The following is an 18165-nucleotide window of genomic DNA, read 5'->3' on the forward strand; positions in this document are numbered from 1 at the left end:
CCTAAGACCACGGGTGCGTGGGATGAGTCCAGGATGTAAAAGGAGATGCTCTCACGGTGGTTACCAGATACCGTGAGAGTGATGGGTTCCGTGATGGTGGTGATGGTGGGAAGCGTCTGACCATTGAGTGCGTGGACTGCAATAGAACTGGTGAGGGGGAGGAGGGGAACATGATTTTGATGCGCAAAAGTAGAATCCATAAAGTTACCTTCAGCCCCTGAATCCAAAAGTGCAGTGCAGTGCAGGTCCAGACGATGCCATCTAAGCCTGACCGGGAGGAGCGTGGAGGTAGATCTGAACGAGGACTTGATAGCGGAGATCCCACCCGACAGTAGCCCCTTCCTTACTGCCGGGCTGGCCCTTTTACCGGGCAGCTAAAGGCGAAATGTCCCGCCGCCCCGCAGTACAGGCAAAGGCCGTGAGATCTCCGCCTCTCCCTCTCCTCCCGAGTCAAAAGCTCGACCCACCTGCATGGGCTCGTGATCCTGGAATGGGCCGACCGCGTCGTTGCCACTGGCTCGAACTGGAGGTCCCTCCCCAGGGGGAAACCGAGCGGTTAAACACCACCGCTCGGTTCGGGAGAGTCGAGCGTCTACCCGTAGTGCCAGATCGATGAGGCCGTTGAGATCAGCGGGTAGATCCAGGGCGTAGATCTCACGTTGGACACGGTCAGCCAGCCCATGCAGGAACATGTCCCACTGCGCCTCCTCGTTCCATCGGCACTCCGCCGCCAGGGTGCGAAACTCGATAGAAAAGTCTGAGACGGATCTCTCCCCCTGTTTGAGATCCGTCAAATGCCGCGCGGCCTCTCTTCCAGTGGCCGTGCGGTCAAACACCCGCTTCATCTCGGCGGAGAGCGCCGAGAACGAGGCACAACACGGATCTTGGTTCTCCCATACCGCCGTGCCCCACAGTGCCGCCTTCCCCGTTAACAGTGTGAGCGCGAACGCCACTTTGCTTACCTCACTGGTAAACGTGCGAGGTTGCAATGAAAAGTGCATGGAGCATCTAGTGAGGAAAGCCCGGCAGAAGTTTGGCTCACCGCTGTAAAGCTCTGGTGGGGGAAGGCGGGGTTCGGGTGACTGGGCAGCCCCGGATGGTTCCTGGTGGGCGGGCGGCATGGGTGGTGGGGTTGGCGCAGTGGGTTGTTGCCAGTTCTGCATCCGCTGGGTGAGCTCAGATACCTGCGCCACAAGAGCTCGGATCGCTGTTCCCGTATCCGCCGAGCTCTTCTCCTGGGTCTCCAGCCGAGAGATGCAGGAACGTAAAGCCTCCTCAGCCGTGAGTGGGGTGGAGCCTGCTGCTTCCATAAGTGGTCTGATAGTTCTGTGATGGTAATGAATGTGATAGGAAGCAAAAGCAGTGTGAACATATATTTATTGACGACAAATACGGTGAACACAAACTCCGTGAAGACAATGATGAACTCCGTGGGTGATGATGTTATCTCTCGGCTGGGTGGCGCAGTGGCTCGATGGCTGGTGATGACGTGGCGTGAATCTCCCGTGATGAATACAATCCAGTGACGATCAACGGCGAAATAAACAATCCAACACGAACAAGACCAAGACAACCCAACAAGACAGTCCAACATCCGGAACAACTATCAGACAAGGAAGGAGAGAATGAGGTGAGTAAATGTAGCTGACGGTAATGTGAGACACCTGGTGCGGGGACTGATTAGCAGCTGATTCCAATGAGCATGATGTAACCACATGAAAGACACCAAATCACAGGACCTGAGAACACAGCCGATCCATGCACCGTGACATGGAGTTGCTAACTTGGAGACTTTGTCGCTAGATTTAGCAACTTTTTTCCAAAAAAGCGACTAGCGACTTTTTGGTCAATCATTATTTAGTCTCTGAGACTCTCTGGTGTTGCCGTACGAGCGCGAGGGTCTCTCTTTCCCAGCGCGAACCTCTCTCTCTGTATCTGCTGTGTTTAGCGAGCATGTAAAGGAGCAACACTTTCAGCAAAAAAAAAAAAAAAAGATATTCTGTTGCTTCTAACTCTATTTCACAAGCAAGTATAGCCGACATCAGTCCCAGCACATCCACTGACTTTATCGTGTGTATTTGATTTCATTAGTGCAGATTAATGTTTGAGAGCTAGTTATGTAGTGGACCGTGTTTAAGTCATTATAATATTCATTCCGTTGTCTGATACACAGAAACATTAAAATATAGTAATAAAAACAGTTTTATTATAGAGTTAAATTAAATGGCTAAATTAAATTGCAGTATGTGAGCATAGGGAGGCAATACAATACGACGCACTTACGTCATAAATACGCTAATTAGCACATGACGTCATCTAGTTCAAGTTTTCATTATTTATTTTTATAAATTAATTATGTTATTAATTAATTATGTTTCAAAACATCCCCCCTCAGTTTTTTTTTACAAATCACACCCTATATATCAGTGGCGGCTACTGGTCTGTCAGAAGAGGGGAAGCTCATTTTCGGCCTACATCATAAAATTGTCTATTTATTTAAAAGTAAATTCTGCCCTACGTTCCTTTTCAAGAAAATGGTCTGTGACCCTGTCGTACAAACTAGGAGTCTTTTCAAGTGACTTGACCAGTGTCCTCTCAATGGCCAGCAGAGCTAGGCTGCTTAAACGGCCTTGGCCCATTGTGTTTCGGGTGTAGGACTTGAGTCGCTTTAAACAGGAGAAGCTCCTTTCTACACCTGCAGATGTAGCTCCAATTGTTGCCACTAATGAGAACAGTTTGTAAAGCTGAGGCATTGCACTGTCCAACTCCATGTCTTTAAGGAACACCAAGTAATCACACAGCTTTCCCCTGTTACCCTGCAAGTCCTGATCTGAATACAGGACTTGAAGTTCTGACCTCAGTCTTCCTGAATCAAAGTGATGGCCATAACTTTTCAGGACACTTTGGAAGGCCTCCTCTGGAAATACCTGTCTCATGTCATCAAATTTCCCTGGATTGACTAATTCTAAGAAGAGCATGCTTTCCAAATTTGAAAAACGTCGAGGAATCTGCTCCAAGATGTTATCAAGGATGGCCATGTACAGATTTCTGTATCGCACTTGGGGATCCTGCAATTGGGTCAGACGGCACTTTCTCATGGGCTCATCTCGTGGGTCTGATGTGAGATCTGCTGTTTTGGCATAAATGGCTTGGAAAGCCCCCTCTGACCTCTTCTCTTTGACAAATGCAAGAAGAGATTCAATTCTGTTCTTGCAGTAAAGAACATCCATTGCCCTCTGCTGGACAATATCAAAGACCACATCAGTCTCAGAGAAGATTTGTTCATATGTGTACAACATGAACACAAACTCAAAATCCTCCAGTTTCCTCACAAAGCCTTTGGCACAATCCAGTGTATCATCATCCATTGTTGTATCTGCAATGGTGTTCTCAAATGTCTGCAGGAGGCCATCATAATTGTTTGCCACAGTGCTCACTATCCGTGATGTGAAATTCCATAGAGTAGGAGCGTTTCTGGGAAACCTTGAACAGCCTGCAGACTCCAGAAAAGATGTCCTCTTTGTGGATTTTGAAAAAAATGTGGCAAATCCAGAGAGTGATGCAAAAAAAATTCTGCACTCAGGCAAGCATTTAGCCCCCTGTGACAGCACCAGATTCAGTCGGTGTGCATAGCAATGCACAAACATTGCACTGGGGGCTATTGCTTTCACTTTGGCCTGCAGACCATTGAGATCTGAAGCCATGACAGCAGCCCCACCATAGGTCTGTGCCACAAGCTTGTCCTTAAAATTGTAGCCCTGCATGTTCTCATTTAATATTTCAAAAACGGACTGGGCATCTCGCAGAATATAGTGTTTTATATACATAAATAAATAAATAAAGTGCAGAGTAAGTGAAGCTATGATATACAGAATGTACAGTGGAGTTGCTATATACAGTATTGAGCAGAGTATGTACAGAATATAAATAGGAATGCAAATGTAGGGATTGTATGCACATTATGAACAGAGCAATGTAGGATTATATATACATTATGAACAGTAGCAATGTGAGAACAGTGATAATAAATACAGCTGGATGAGTGTGTAAAAGTATTGTTAAACAATGTATGACAGTATATACAGAATAACAGTAGTGCAATGATGTTTTTATAGAAATAGTTTACTGTGCTTTGTACAGTAACAGCTTTAGACATTTTACAGTAATAGCTAGAACAGTGTGCAGTCTGTGCAAAATATGATTAGTGCAAATGCATGTAAAGTACTGTGACCAGTGCAGTAAAAGAGCAGGTGCAGGTTAGATTGGTGGTGTGGCGTTCAGAAGTGTCACAGCCTCGGGGAAGAAGCTCTTCCTGAGCCTACTAGTGCAAGAGCGTAGACTCCTGTAACGCCTGCCGGATGGAAGGAGGGTGAAAAGTCCATGGTTAGGGTGAGAGGCATCCTTAATGATGTTCCTTGCCCTGCCCAGACAGCGCTTCTGATAAATGTTCCCGATGGAAGTTAACTGGGTGCCGGTGATCCGTTGAGCAGTTTTCACCACCCGCTGGAGTGCTTTGCGGTCAGATGCGGAGCAATTGCTGTACCATACTGAGATGCAGTTCGTGAGTATGCTCTCAATGGTACAGCGGTAGAATTCAGCAAGGATCCTGGAACTCAGGTGAACTTTCTTAAGGCTCCGTAAGAAGTAAAGGCGCTGCTGTGGGACCAGGTGAGGTCATCAGAGATGTGGATGCCAAGGAACTTGAAACTCGACACACGCTCCACTACAGCTCCGTTGATGTAGATGGGTGTGTGTGCATGAGCTCTGTTCGTCAGAAAGTCTAGAATCCAGTTGCAGATGGGTGTGCTGAATCCAAGCTGGCTGAGCTTGGAGATCAGCTTGGAGGGGATTACTGTATTAAATGCAGAACTGAAGTCTATGAACAGCATTCTCACATGTGTGTTTTGACTGTCCAGGTGGGTGAGGGCAGAGTGAAGTGCCGTTGAGATGGCGTCCTCTGTTGACCTATTGTGGCGATAGGCAAATTGGAATGGGTCTAGTGAAGCAGGGAGACAGGATTTTAAGTGGGATGCAACCAGTTTCTCAAAGTGCAACAGGACGGAAGTCGTTAGGGACCGAGGCAGTGGAGTGTTTCGGTACTGGAACGATGGTGGAGGTTTTGAAGATAGTGGGGACAGTTGTTTGGGCCAGGGACAGATTGAAAATATCCGTGAAGATATTCCGTCTGGGCCAGCTGCTTTCCGTGCATTCACCTTACACAGAGTGGAGTAAACATCTGAGGTGGAGAGTGTGAGAGGCAGTTCACTGGGTTGATGCTCAGCTTTGAGTGAGATCTCCTTGTTATTTTGATCAAAACGAGCATAAAAGTGATTGAGCTCGTCTGGGAGGGAGGCAGAGTTGGAGGGGGGCACAGAGTTAGGTGGTTTGTAGTCTGTGATAGTTTGTATGCCTTGCCACATACGCCGGGGGTCTGAAAATTTAAAGTGTGTGAGTTTGGCCTGGCAGATACCCTTCCTCAGGTTGGCTCTGGCTGAGCTGTAAGCCTCCCGGTCTCCAGACCTGAAGGCTGCATCTCTTGTTTTGAGCAGGAGGCGAACCTCTCTGTTCATCCAGGGCTTCTGATTGGGGAAAATTTTTATTTTTTTGTGTGTGGTCACTCTGCCCACACATCTGTTGATGTGCTCCAAGACAGAGTTGGTGTAAGTGTCAATGTTGATCTGAGAGTTTGTGGTGGCCTGGGCAGCAAACTCACTCCAGTCTGTGTGCTGGAATTGATGTTGGAGAGTGGAGTCAGCACCTTCCAGCCAGATTTTAACATTCCTTATTGTAGGTTTCACATGTTTGATGACCGGGGTATACTTGGGGAGCAGGAACAAAGAGAGGTGATCAGACTGACCCAGGTGGGGGAGGGGTGTGACTTTATAGGCATCAGTCACATTAGTATAAACGTGGTCCAATGTTTTATGTCCCCTTGTAGTGCAGGAGACATTCTGATGAAATTTAGGGAGAACAGATCTTAAAGTGCAGTGATTGAAGTCCCCAGCAACAATAAAGGCTCCATCCGGGTGCAGGGTTTGTAATTTGCTAATAGCAGCACAAAGTTCTTTCATAGCCATGTTAGCATTAGCGTCCGGAGGTACATAAACTGGAGCAGCAACAATGCAAGTAAACTCACGTGGTAGATAGAATGGCCTGCACTTGATAATCAGGAACTCCAGATCAGCAGAGCAGTAGGTATCAACAATGAGTCTTTACACCATGATTTGTTTACATAAATGCATACTCCACCACCTTTGTTTTTACCAGAGGTTGCTGCTACTCTGTCAGCCCTGAAGAAAGAGCGCCCATCCATATGCACCACGCTGTTTGCGACATCGTTGCAGAGCCATGTTTCAGTAAAAAACATAACATTGAAGTCCATAAGCCATTTCTGTGTGAGGGTCCAGATCTTTAGTTCGTCCATCTTGTTCATCAGAGACCGTACATTGGCAAGGAAGATGCTGGGCAGAGCTGGTCGATGTGGGTTTAGCCTTAGCTTAGCACGCAGCCCTCCACGCTTTCCCCGTCTTTGTTTACGGTCTCGACGCCGACGTCGAGCACTTCCGGTCAGTACGAGTGATCCGCTTGTCCGCGGTGATCTCAGTAGCTCCGGCGGGAGTTCGCTGAAGTCGAAAGGACAATCTAAAACTATGTTGGAACACCGTTTGTTGATGTCCAAAAGTGACTGTTTACTATAGCTGTACTTTGCACAACTGAATCGCGCGAACACGAATGAAATAACCAGGTAAATTAACACTATTTTCCGAAATCTGGTAAGACGCTGAGCCTCGCGATGTGTTCGCGCCGCCATCTTGGTCATCTTGGAATGAATGAATGAATGAATGAATGAACGATCTAAAAAAAAAATATTAAACTCTGTAAAACTGAAACAAGGAATGTGGTGTATAATTGTGTGAAATGTATGATGAAAATCAAGCAATTTCGCCAAGCAAATATCAAAGAAATAGGTTGCAGCAGTTTTTATTTCGACTGAACTTGAGAAATCCGCGATGGGACTGAGCGCGAATAGCTTCAGTGATTCCTTATAGTACAGAATCGCTGTCAGTCAAAAGGAGATGCAGTCTTTCGACAGACCGTTCGTGGGCGGGACATAATCGCAGCGTTTATCCAATGACCGTCTAGTTTCGAAGCTTCAAAGCAGCCCCATTGAAGTCAATGGACGCTGGGCTTCAATAGGGAAATGCACTGTGACGCTGCGGGAATGTATGAAAAGGAAATCGAGTCAGCCGACCTGCTATATGTTACTGATTCTGAACGAACTCGTCTTTGAGATGAACGTTTTCTAACGCATTTTTAGTCAATAAAATGTTAATACAATAGTACATATTTGACCATTAATTTTGTGACATTATAAGGGAAGCCGAGCTTCCCTTGCAGTCTTAAAGAAATCGCCACTGCTATATATATATATACAGTATATATAATAAAATAATATATAAAGTGATTAATACAGATGTGTGTATTCTGCAATTCACTGGTTTATGTTACACCATTTTTTCCCCTTCTTTTAGGTAGAGCATGTTCATTTTACTCTAACTGTGTGTTCACACCGCCAGCGTCGAGAGCGTCAAAGTGGCCAGAAGTCATTCATATTCAATGTGAGCTGGCGTCGAGCAGCAGCGATGAATAGTGCGGTGCGACTTGGCCATTGAGAGTGTCGAGGAGAGTTGAAATCAGGGCAAGTTTATGGTAATGAGCTATGGCGTGGTTCTGCGGCAACCAATTAGAACGTAGAAGTCCACCGCTTGAGAGGATTCCAGAGAACGCAGCTCCGACCACATCAAGTAAAATAGAGGACAGGTTGATTATTGCTGTGGCGGGTTTGTAATAATCAATGATGTGTCCCTGCTTGTCTCTAGATCTCGTTCAGATTCATATGAAAATCGTTCAGTGAAGAGCGTTATTCGTTCACTACATTCAACAAATCACATGCTCCATTACATGTCATAATCGAAGGCTATTGGCTCAAGGTTGAGTAACTCTTTGACAGTATGAAATACTAATGCTAATAGCACTGCGCGGCTGTGGCGGGAGGAACTTCAGTGAACGGGAAAAATGAGTCAGTGGATTACATGAACGAGAACGATTCGTTCACCTAAAAGATTCATTCAAAAAGAACGATTCGTTCACGAACGACACATCACTACTGATACAGTAACAATATAGGAATAATAATCTAATGATATAATAAATAATGGTACAGTAGTTCCAGTTTACTTTAAAACAAATTTCCTTGATTATACTTACATTAAGTAATGTTTATACTTGATTATATTTACTTAAGTAACATTATTTTAACCTGTTAGCCAGCACCCCCCATTATGGGACTCACAGCTGAAAGTGCTCTATCTAACTTATAATTGTAACAGTTTCCTATTTCAGTGTGTTACAAACATACTTTTGGTGTCTTTGGAAAGAAGACCCTTTGGGCTTTACTTTTTATCAATCAGATTTGATAATGCTCAAAAATATTAAAAGTTTTAGACACCGAAGTGCATTGAACTTTTTTTACCACACTTATTTTTTACCACACTTATTAATATTTTTTTATTTGATATAAAAATACATGAAATGATACCTGGAGCAATCTAGAAAAGTAATGGGTTGAAAGTTTCTATTTCAAACCTGAATAAGATATCATGAAAAATGAGACTCCTGCAAATATTTTTATGAGACTATGCCTAGACCCCCCACCCCCATATATACAAAAATATATTTCCCAATAGTATTGAAGGCTTCTACAAACTATTAAGTCAGTAAACATACCACTGCATAGTTTTATTCCATTACAAAACACTAGACAGAAATTAGACATCATACAAGTGATTTATTTGAGCACTAGAAAAATACAATAAGAATAATTTGAGTAAGAAAAATACGAATAATAAGAAAAATAAAAAAGATTTAACTTTGTTTGCCAATTACAGAAAATCATGAGACTGCTAGAAATGCAGCATTTACAATGAATTACGATGCAAGTAAGTGCTGATGTGCTGATGGCCACTTTTACAGATGGTAATAACACAAATGCGCCATATAGTAAATAATCCACTCTCTCTATTCATATAGACGCGTTCACTTTGATAGCTGTGATCATACAGTAATAGGGAGCTGATTTGGGCTGATTTGCACTCAAACAGATGGTAATCATGCAGATACATTCACATTCAACATAAAACACACTCTCACATATATAAAAACTGTTGAAAAATAAAAGATACAAAGAAAAAGGCGATAGCTATAAGTTCCGCCTCCATCAGCTGACAGGTGCGTCAGAGCGCGTCACAAGGGAGCGCCAAAATTCAAATATACTATCTTTCGCCTATCTTTCATTCATTCTTTTTTCTGGTGGAGATCATCTCATTGTGTTTGTGACACTGTACACTGCAAAACCATGCCGTTTTTTTACTACAAAGACGCAGTTTCTGACCGTGAGTTATTCCATAATGGACACAAACAGTTCTGTCGCTGAAGAACTAAAATGTAAACAAAGGAATTATGATCCATATTACAACGTTATTGCTTCGTTGGACTAAACGTGCTTCATGAGATGTCATTCAGTGGACCCTTACCTTTCTAACTAAACCGGGATTTACAGCTGTGGGTGTGTTTATGACTCGTTATTACGACGGATCTGGTATGTACAGCATTTTCATTGCTCATGTTTTTATGTGTACTGCTTACACAAATGTAGCAAATACAGTCTTTATAAGCTTTCCATTGAAAAACAGCGATCTGTCGTCGATGCTTGAGGCTTAGGTCTTTATAATGATACATAGATTAAATTTTTCAAGATTAAATTTGTCCCGTTTCATTTAATCTATTCATAAACACTGACACGTGCAAGTTGAAAGGCGTTCAGGACGAGGGCATCGGGGTGCTGGCTAACAGGTTAATAGTGCTTTATACATTATTAGGTAAAGGCTCTTAATACTTCATCCACAACAATATTTAATGAGGTTAACTTATAACGTTACCCTCATTTTGGCTAGTCTGCACAAGTTTAACAAGCTTGTCTGCTTTGCGGACACTTTAAATACAAGATAATCATTCGATCTAATTCAGAGCGCTCACTAATCTTTCCACAGCATTGTGAGCAGGGCAGCCAGAGCAATTTTTGACGCTCTCGATGGCGACGGTGTGAACGCACAGTAAGCATCCAGTAGTGTGACTGAATTCAGTCAAACTGGAGGGGGCTGGGACTTGGGGGTAATGCTGTATAACTTGTGGGGGTTGAAATTAAAGGTGTGGATTGCTTTCTCTTTCCTATGGAGAGTGTCTGATGAGCATTTCAAACTTGCAGAGCAGGTTTAGGCAAAGTGTCTGTTTTATGACAAATTCCTCCTTTAGTCTGGCTTTTGAAATTTTTGGAACAACATATTGCGTTTTACAATATAATATGGTTTTGTTTGTTTTTCTCAGGAGACATAAGGCATCTCTGAGAGAGAGAGACAAAGACACTTACAGAAAGAGACAAAAACTTGTTAATTCGTGTTAATTGTACATGGCAATGCGGTAGTCATTTTGGCAATACAAATGTAAAAATAAATTGCAGTAATAAGAAACTTTCCAGAGACTTCATGTAGGCCTAATATTTTTTATTTAATTATTGGGCAATTCCAGTGTTACTGACGTGATATTTGTAGTCAAAACCTGAAATATAAATTCTCACAGAATGTAATCGTTACCAATATACTGTATTGAAACATCTCTTTATGTTTTTATAAATCTCAAACAGAGTCCAGACATCAGAAAAGTATCAATCTATGAACGTGTTTTATAGGCTATTTCAGATTTGGGAAATACACAGATGTGACAAAAAGACCCCAGTTTTTCTGTGATTTACAATGCACTAACCAGAAAAAAACTATATCTGCAGAATGTAGAAGGGTTGACCACTTTCTTAAAACATATCAATTTTATAAAAATTTTTGTTTTTGTGTTTCAAAGGAAAAATCTATCTTAAGGATGTGACATCTCTCCATCAGATGGTTCTGAAAGCAGAATTTATGCAAATGCTTATAACATGCTTTAAAAACTACTAACAGAGATGTCTAGAGGGTATTTAATAGGGCTTCCCCTCATGTAAGATTGTTCTAGTTACTAGTAGTTATTAATTTAAGTTATTATTCAACTAATCGCATATTTATATTAAATGAAAACAGCCTAATCCATAATGAGCCTTATGTAGCAAATCAGCTCGAAGGCGAAATATGAATAATCAGTCATAACTAGTTATGATAAATTATAAATATTTGGATATGTTGTAAGTATTTACTTGACCTCTTAGTGTCAACTGTCTGTCAATTATAAGAATGTTACTTTCCTGTTTAAGGAAAATAACTTTCTTACTGTACAATTCTACTCAGAGCTGTACAATTCTACTCAGAGCTAAAACCTGCATGATTAGGGACTTCACTTATGAGCAAACAATGAACAACCTCAAGAGGGATACAAGTAAGACTTTATTAACTACATAAACACTTAAACTAGTCTAACACACACACACACACATACAGTGGGTGTAGGAAAAAGGGTTAAAGCTTAAGCAATAAATAGAGGAGAAATAAAACATGAAGCTTATTTGAAAAAGGGTTCTGATGCACTTTGGGACTCCGGTTGGTCTCTGCTTAAGTGAGTTGGTGAAAAGACCAGTTAGAATCAGAGGCTATTGATGAATGGAAAGTTAAGGCCGAAAGGCCTGGCACAAGCTTAGCGTGGTTTTTAAGGCTCTTAGCTCAGCATCTTCTCCTGTAATTCCTGAATCTAAAAGAACCGCCCTGATCTGGTGATCTGGCATTATGTGTCTGTTTTTGAGAGTCTTGAGTTAAGAGTTGCTTAGCCACATTCCTGAACGTCATAAGCCAAGTGTTATCAGATAGTGGGCCTTAAAGGCCTGTTCTGTATTTTTTTAGGTGATAGTTGCCTTTTGGGGGTAGGGTTCATAAACCCTTTGTTTAGATGAGGAGGCGTTAGATATCATTTATTAAATATAACAAATAGTTGTGTGTCTGATTGGTCCAAATGCTACATAATTCCCCCTCTTTGAACGTTGTTGTCCATCCAATAGCCAACTGCGAGCGACGTCAAAGGTGCAGAGCATTTGGACACGCACCTGCCACTCACAGCTGGGAGACATTGGTTGCTCTCTAGCTACTGGTGCCTCCAGGAGTGGTTGTGGTGCCATGGTGGATGCTGTCAGGTGGTGTGCTGTGGTAATGTAGGCTGTAGCAAGGTGTGGGTCCTTGAGCCTATGCAGCAGGTGTCAAGGCTGTGTCACCTGTCATCCTGAAGTGAGTTGGTCTAGGTAAGATGGTTGTTTGTTGATGTTGTTAACCAGTAGGCTATCCATGGTACCCGCAATTTGGAACAGTCCGGTTATACTCTCACTGGTGAGAGTGCAGGTGGTTCCAGGGATCGCAGGGAATTGCAATGGAGATTCTGTAGTGTGCAGAGAATTTCAGACTGACCTAGTGATGATGGTAGGAGAGCAGCAGGTGGTTGTTATCCCTCTTTTTTGCTTGAATGTCACTGGAAATCTCATGTTTTTTTCAGTGTTGCTTGGCTCTTGTGGTGCCACCAACTTGGGCTTGCCTGACCTGTGTTGGTAGTGAGGTTTTGCTGTTGGACATGTGGGCCCGTTGATCCATCCAACATTGTCTGGCTGCTTCTGGGGTGCTGTCTGGTTTTAAGGGATTCTCTTTCCTTGGAGGGGTCTGAAGATAGGTTGCGTCAGGCAAGGAGTCAGAAGTTTGTCCTTCCCAGTACTCCTCAGTTGAGCTTTGTTCAAAGAGCTCTTTTGCTAGTTTCAGCAGCTTCTGTAACTCAGAAGTATGCGTGTCCAGCTGTGCTTGTGCAGCCTCCATTCGGCACCTGTGTGAAGGGTATGGAGGAGGATGTTGTGGTGGACTGCTGTTGGACATACTGTAGTGTTTGCAGGATGAGGATGCCCTTTTCCATGCTTCTCCCTGGGTCTGTTGTCATGGTGACGGCTCTGTCCTCCACTGGCTAGCGGCTTTCTGCAGAAGGGCCTTGCATTATGGCAATGGTGGGTGCCTTCTGGTGCCTGCTTTGGATTCTGGGATGTGTAGTTCAGAATCAGTGGGGTTTTGCGAACACCTCAGTGGAGGCATTGTGCTTGTTAAAGGTCTTCTGTGTCAGGTCACACAGTTGTTGAATAGGCATTGTGCGGCAGGCCATAATGCCTAAATGATGACTTACAATAGGATTGAGGTTTCGGAGAAAAAGGTTCTTGAAGCTAGTGTCCTCCTCCATGCCAGGGTAATTGTTAGCTCCGAAGTATGCTCATCAAAGTCTGTGGTATTAAGCATGGGGATTTTCATGCCTGTCCTGTTTGGTGTCTAGGGCAGTGATCAATCCATGTTCAGACTCTGGGTCTGAGAAATCCTTTATAATTCCATGTTTAAGCTGCTGGTGAGGCCACTCTCAGAGTCTCTGTTGCTGAGCAAGGACTTGGATTTCAGCTCAGGCTGCTTGCAGATGGCACTCACAGGCATTTTTTCGGTTTCCCTGAATTATTATTATTTTTTTATGTAGCTGCAGAGTTTTTCAGGGAGCTAACTTGAAGTGTCCAGCAGAAGGCTTTGGTTCCCCCCTTCACAGCTGTGTACGGGGGGGAGGGGGCTTGCACTGCTGGTGGTGTGATGTTCAGCAGGCTGTCTTTTACATGAGCACATGCGCAGTCGACAGGACTGTTTCAGTTCTCTCATGTCCAGCTCATTAAGGCTGAATGATCTCCATCACAGTTCTCTGCTGGGTTTCCAGGTGGTCCTGTTGAGCTGGCAGGGCTGGATGTCTGTGGAATATCTGCGACATACTGGCACATTTGTGGGAACACCAGAGAGAGAGAGAGGCAGACGGCAAATGCAAGAACGTACAGAGGTGTAAAATTATCTATATGAGGAACGGCTCCATAGGCAGTGTAAGGTGTTAATAGCTGGAAAGAGAAGCTAGTGAGATAGGGTGCTAAGAACACAAGGAGAGGGTTTGAGTAACTTTGTTGATGGGGATGTAAGCAGGGATAAACTAATGACCGGGCTATACATGTGCTCAAACTATTACTCAAAGCAATGGTTCACAGGTTTGGTCACTATGAAGGTATCAAATAAACAAAGCTGACATAAAATCAGGAAGAGACAGAGGGAGAAGGAATGGCTTTCCTTTAGTTCAAGCTAGGAGACATGACTAAGCAGTTATCACTTGTGCAAAGAAATTCAGCAAGGTCATAAAATCTAAGGGGACTGTTCGCTACGCTAGCAAGGACACATCAAACACCTCAGGGTAAATAAACAGAAACAAAAGGAAGTGTTTCTAGTGTGCTCAGGGGCCTGGTGTAAGGAGGGTAATAGGCAAGGCAGGAATTAGACTACTAATAACCTGTATAGCTCATTAAGGTTACGACAGTCGCTAGAACTGCTCTAATTCTATACCTAGGGGGAAGATGGGGATGGTCAAACTAACTAAAATAAGGTAAAATTAAAAAAAGAGAGACAGAGAGATTTGTTTGAGATTTGAGAGTGATTTGAAAGTTACACTTTACACGCACTCCTATCTAAAGCCCCTTTCACACTGCACGTCGGACCCGGCATATTGCCGGAACATTGCTGGGTCGCCTTCTGTGTGAAAGCAACCACGTCCCGGGATTGATTCTGGCATTGAACCTGGGGCGGGGACCTAGTAACATTAACAGGTTTTACCCGGGACGAGCGCTGTGTGAACAAAAGCCAGATCTAATGCCGTGTCGAAGTGATGACGCTTGTTATCACGCGACTCTTTTACCGGCTGTTTTGAAGAAAGATCAACGTTCGCGACAAAAAAAATATGTGCAAACTGTAATGAAGCAGAGATCAGTTAGTTCCTCACTTTCCGCGCTGACGCCGAGATCGTTTGCTTGCTTCAGTGAAAGTATAACTTGCCTAGCGTTTTCGACTCATACATTACACGTCACGCCCTGATGTCACGTGTCGTTACGGGATCTTTACTGATTGTGTGTGAAAGCACGCACATATCCCGGGTAATCACTGGCAGTGTGAAAGTGCAAAATCTAGTGACCCGGGAACAATTGCCGGAACACTTTATCCGTATATTTGCCGGAATGGCAGTGTGAAAGGGGCTTAAGTGTCACCTAGCAGTTGAGATTAAGGGCTTAGTTTAGTCTGTATGGCTGCTAAAGTTAGCTTTGGCTACACACAGTTCTTTGTTTACACAAAGGTATGTGAAGTGAGTGCTATTATCAGATTAACCTGGAAGAATCTGCTCACACTTCAGGGGTAACATGTTGCTAGGGGACTAATGCGAACTCACATCACAGCCCAAGCGGAGCAGCGATTGATCTGTGCTGTCAGCATGCATAGGAAACTCAAATGTGGTCAGATGAGGTGGGCTCAGTCATGAAATCACATGCAACTCATTCACAAATCAAAACAGCACATTCACTTCATAGGCAATGGTGAATATATAGTTAGCTACGCTAGAATTTGACGTAAATGTTTTACATGAGCGGGTCACTATGAATACAATGATACTTAACACATAATAAGGCCTTAAACCGGTGAAATTAGGAGCATCTCTCAGATCACCTACAACAGTGCTGAAAGTGGGGATTTCTTCGCCCAAGATCAGACTGATTTATTCTGGTACCATTTATATAGGCTGCTAACATGAGATTACTTCGTCAGAAAATGCATACCCTCTACTAACAACAGAAATTAGGGTTTCTTTGCTAAAATCAGGTTAGTTTCTTATCGTACGATTTAAAAACATTATAGCACTGAAAACTTTCTACTGCTTGTAAGAAGGCACATTCAAGCTATAGTTTTATCTGATTTTGATCAGAAACTGATGCGTGCATGTATAAGAAGTTACTAAAACTTATGAGACGGATGCATAAGATTGATTACTGGGTCCGCTTGTAATCAATGTTTAAAATTATGCCACCATTCTATAATTCTGATAGTACTGCATAAAGTAGGAAAACTATTATTTTCCTGGTTATGTTTTTCTGGCTAGCTTGTCAAGGTCTCTGGGGGTCACATCATGCACTGCTGCAGGGATGCTTGGAAGGGACCCTCTCCACTCTGTGGTTGCTGGAGGTATTATGGTTCTGTCTGCTGAGTTGTTAAGCAGAAAGTGCTTGCTCATCCCTCGTAGTTGTTGAGGGGATTTGCGCTGCTGAGCTAGGATGAGGGAGTAGGGTATCTCTCCCACTGTGGTTCCTTTTGCAGCCTATAAGAATACCTGAGTTCTCTCTGGACCAGGTCTAGTTCATCTTGAGTGTTGTCCAGCTTTTCCAGGTCCTTTCTGGCTGCCTTTTCCAGACTTTTGGTTTCCTCCTGTAGCTCCATTCTCCTGGGGTCCTTGTTGGATCTGTGAGATCCGTGATCTGTTGCTTGAGATCATTTACCTCCTGTTTCAGACCAATGAGGACATTAGTCAGGAAGATGATGATCTTGGTGATCTCTTTGTAGTCATAACTCTAGCTTGAGTCATGAGTCAGTAGTACCTTTGTTGTCTAGTTGCTTTCGGCTCTGGTTCAGTAGGTTGTCTGCAGCCCTGGGTAGATGGTTGTTCCTCACAACGCCTGGCCAGTCCTTTTGGTTTGCTGTCTGGACAGATAGTCTGAGCATCTGCAACATTTTGGCAAACTCATGTTAAGAGTAAGGGCAAGAGACTAATGCAAGATCAAACAGAATATGGTGCTAGGTTTTACAGCTAGGTTTTGCCAGGTGTGGTTAGCTGGTGAGGTATTCTGTTATTATCTTAGCTGTGGATAGCAGAATGCTAAGATAAGTTTGGGTCAGCATATGTTTGCTGAAAGGGGCATAAGCAGAGTTCTAATTGATGACTTACTGTGAGACTGTTTTTATTGTCAAATTATCACTCAGAATTTACTGATAGCTCACAACAGGCTCGATCTCTGAGGAAGTGAAGTAGAGGAGGGAAAAGGAAGAGGAAAGCATTCCTATTCAGATTATGCTTATTACTTGGTGCTCGGGACTATAATTATGCCCTAGTATTTGTCTAGATGACTTGTGTAACAGGGTCATAAGATTAGAGCACATGTTGAAAATAAACAAATCAGGAATAAAATAGTCTCTACTTCCTTTTGAGGTTCAGAGAGAACATCAAACCAAAGTGGAACAAAAGGGGGTATAGAAAGTAAATAGATTTAAAAATAGCTGGCTGCTATTATTAAACGGGGTAATCAATCTGATTATTGGGAGCAATATTTAGCACTAGTGATTAACTGTAAGATCTGTGTTGGGCAACACACCACGGTTGGCCGCAGCTGCTGCGTGTTCAGCTCCCATGCTTAGACCATACCATGTGTGTGCCCCGCCCTTCGTAGCATGTTATTCACTGTGTTATTAAAAACCCCCAATAACTTAATAATTATTCTCTAGATAAAAAGTTAAATGTAATTAAATTTAGATTTAATTAACTAGTAACTGAGCAACAGCATTCAGGAAGGATACATCTGAGTTTGTTACGTTAGCTAAGAAGAAATGAAGATAGGGAACAGAGAATAGAGAAAGTGAAAAATTAGTGCATTCAGTCCTTTAAGACTTGTTGCATTAAATAAGCACTTCTGTGAATGCTTCTCTAATTTCACAATAAACCTCTTCCACTTGTTTAAAGAATAATAAAACAGGTTTGCTTTAAGTTAAAGACGGTTTAAACATATGTAGTTATGTGTCTCACACTTTTAGTTTCACTCAGCGAGAGAAACACACTAATGACCACCAGGTTGCTATTGTATACATACAGTCAAAGTGTAGATGAATTGCATCGATCTAATTATAATCTATAATGCCTTGATCTAATCTACCTTTATATAACACTGTACTGACATTTCTTTGTCAAAAACAGTTTAAACAATACTGCAATTTTGTGGTTTCTTCACTAAAGCAGATTGATGCATTATGGTACAGTTTGGACTGCTGAGCTGAGGTTTCTTCGTCTGGACAGACCTACACTTTAATACTGAAATTAGATATCCATCTGTAGACTGATTAAGAAATTGTTGCGTGTTTTTATGAATTATTTCCTTTATTTTAGTAAAACACAAGGTACTGTATAACTTTGCTCCAATTATTTAAGCCTAACTAAAACAAGAAACTAATA

General features: G+C 42.8%; 1 protein-coding gene across 7 annotated transcripts in view; it reads left to right on the plus strand.

The window, feature by feature from the left end:
- Positions 1-18165, plus strand: part of LOC132124973 (collagen alpha-1(XXV) chain) — a 712477-nt gene that overhangs the window by 673509 nt on the left and 20803 nt on the right. The gene's annotated exons all lie outside the window — the stretch shown is intronic.

This window comes from Carassius carassius, chromosome 3, assembly GCF_963082965.1.
Source record: "Carassius carassius chromosome 3, fCarCar2.1, whole genome shotgun sequence".
Taxonomy (NCBI): Eukaryota; Metazoa; Chordata; class Actinopteri; order Cypriniformes; family Cyprinidae; genus Carassius; species Carassius carassius.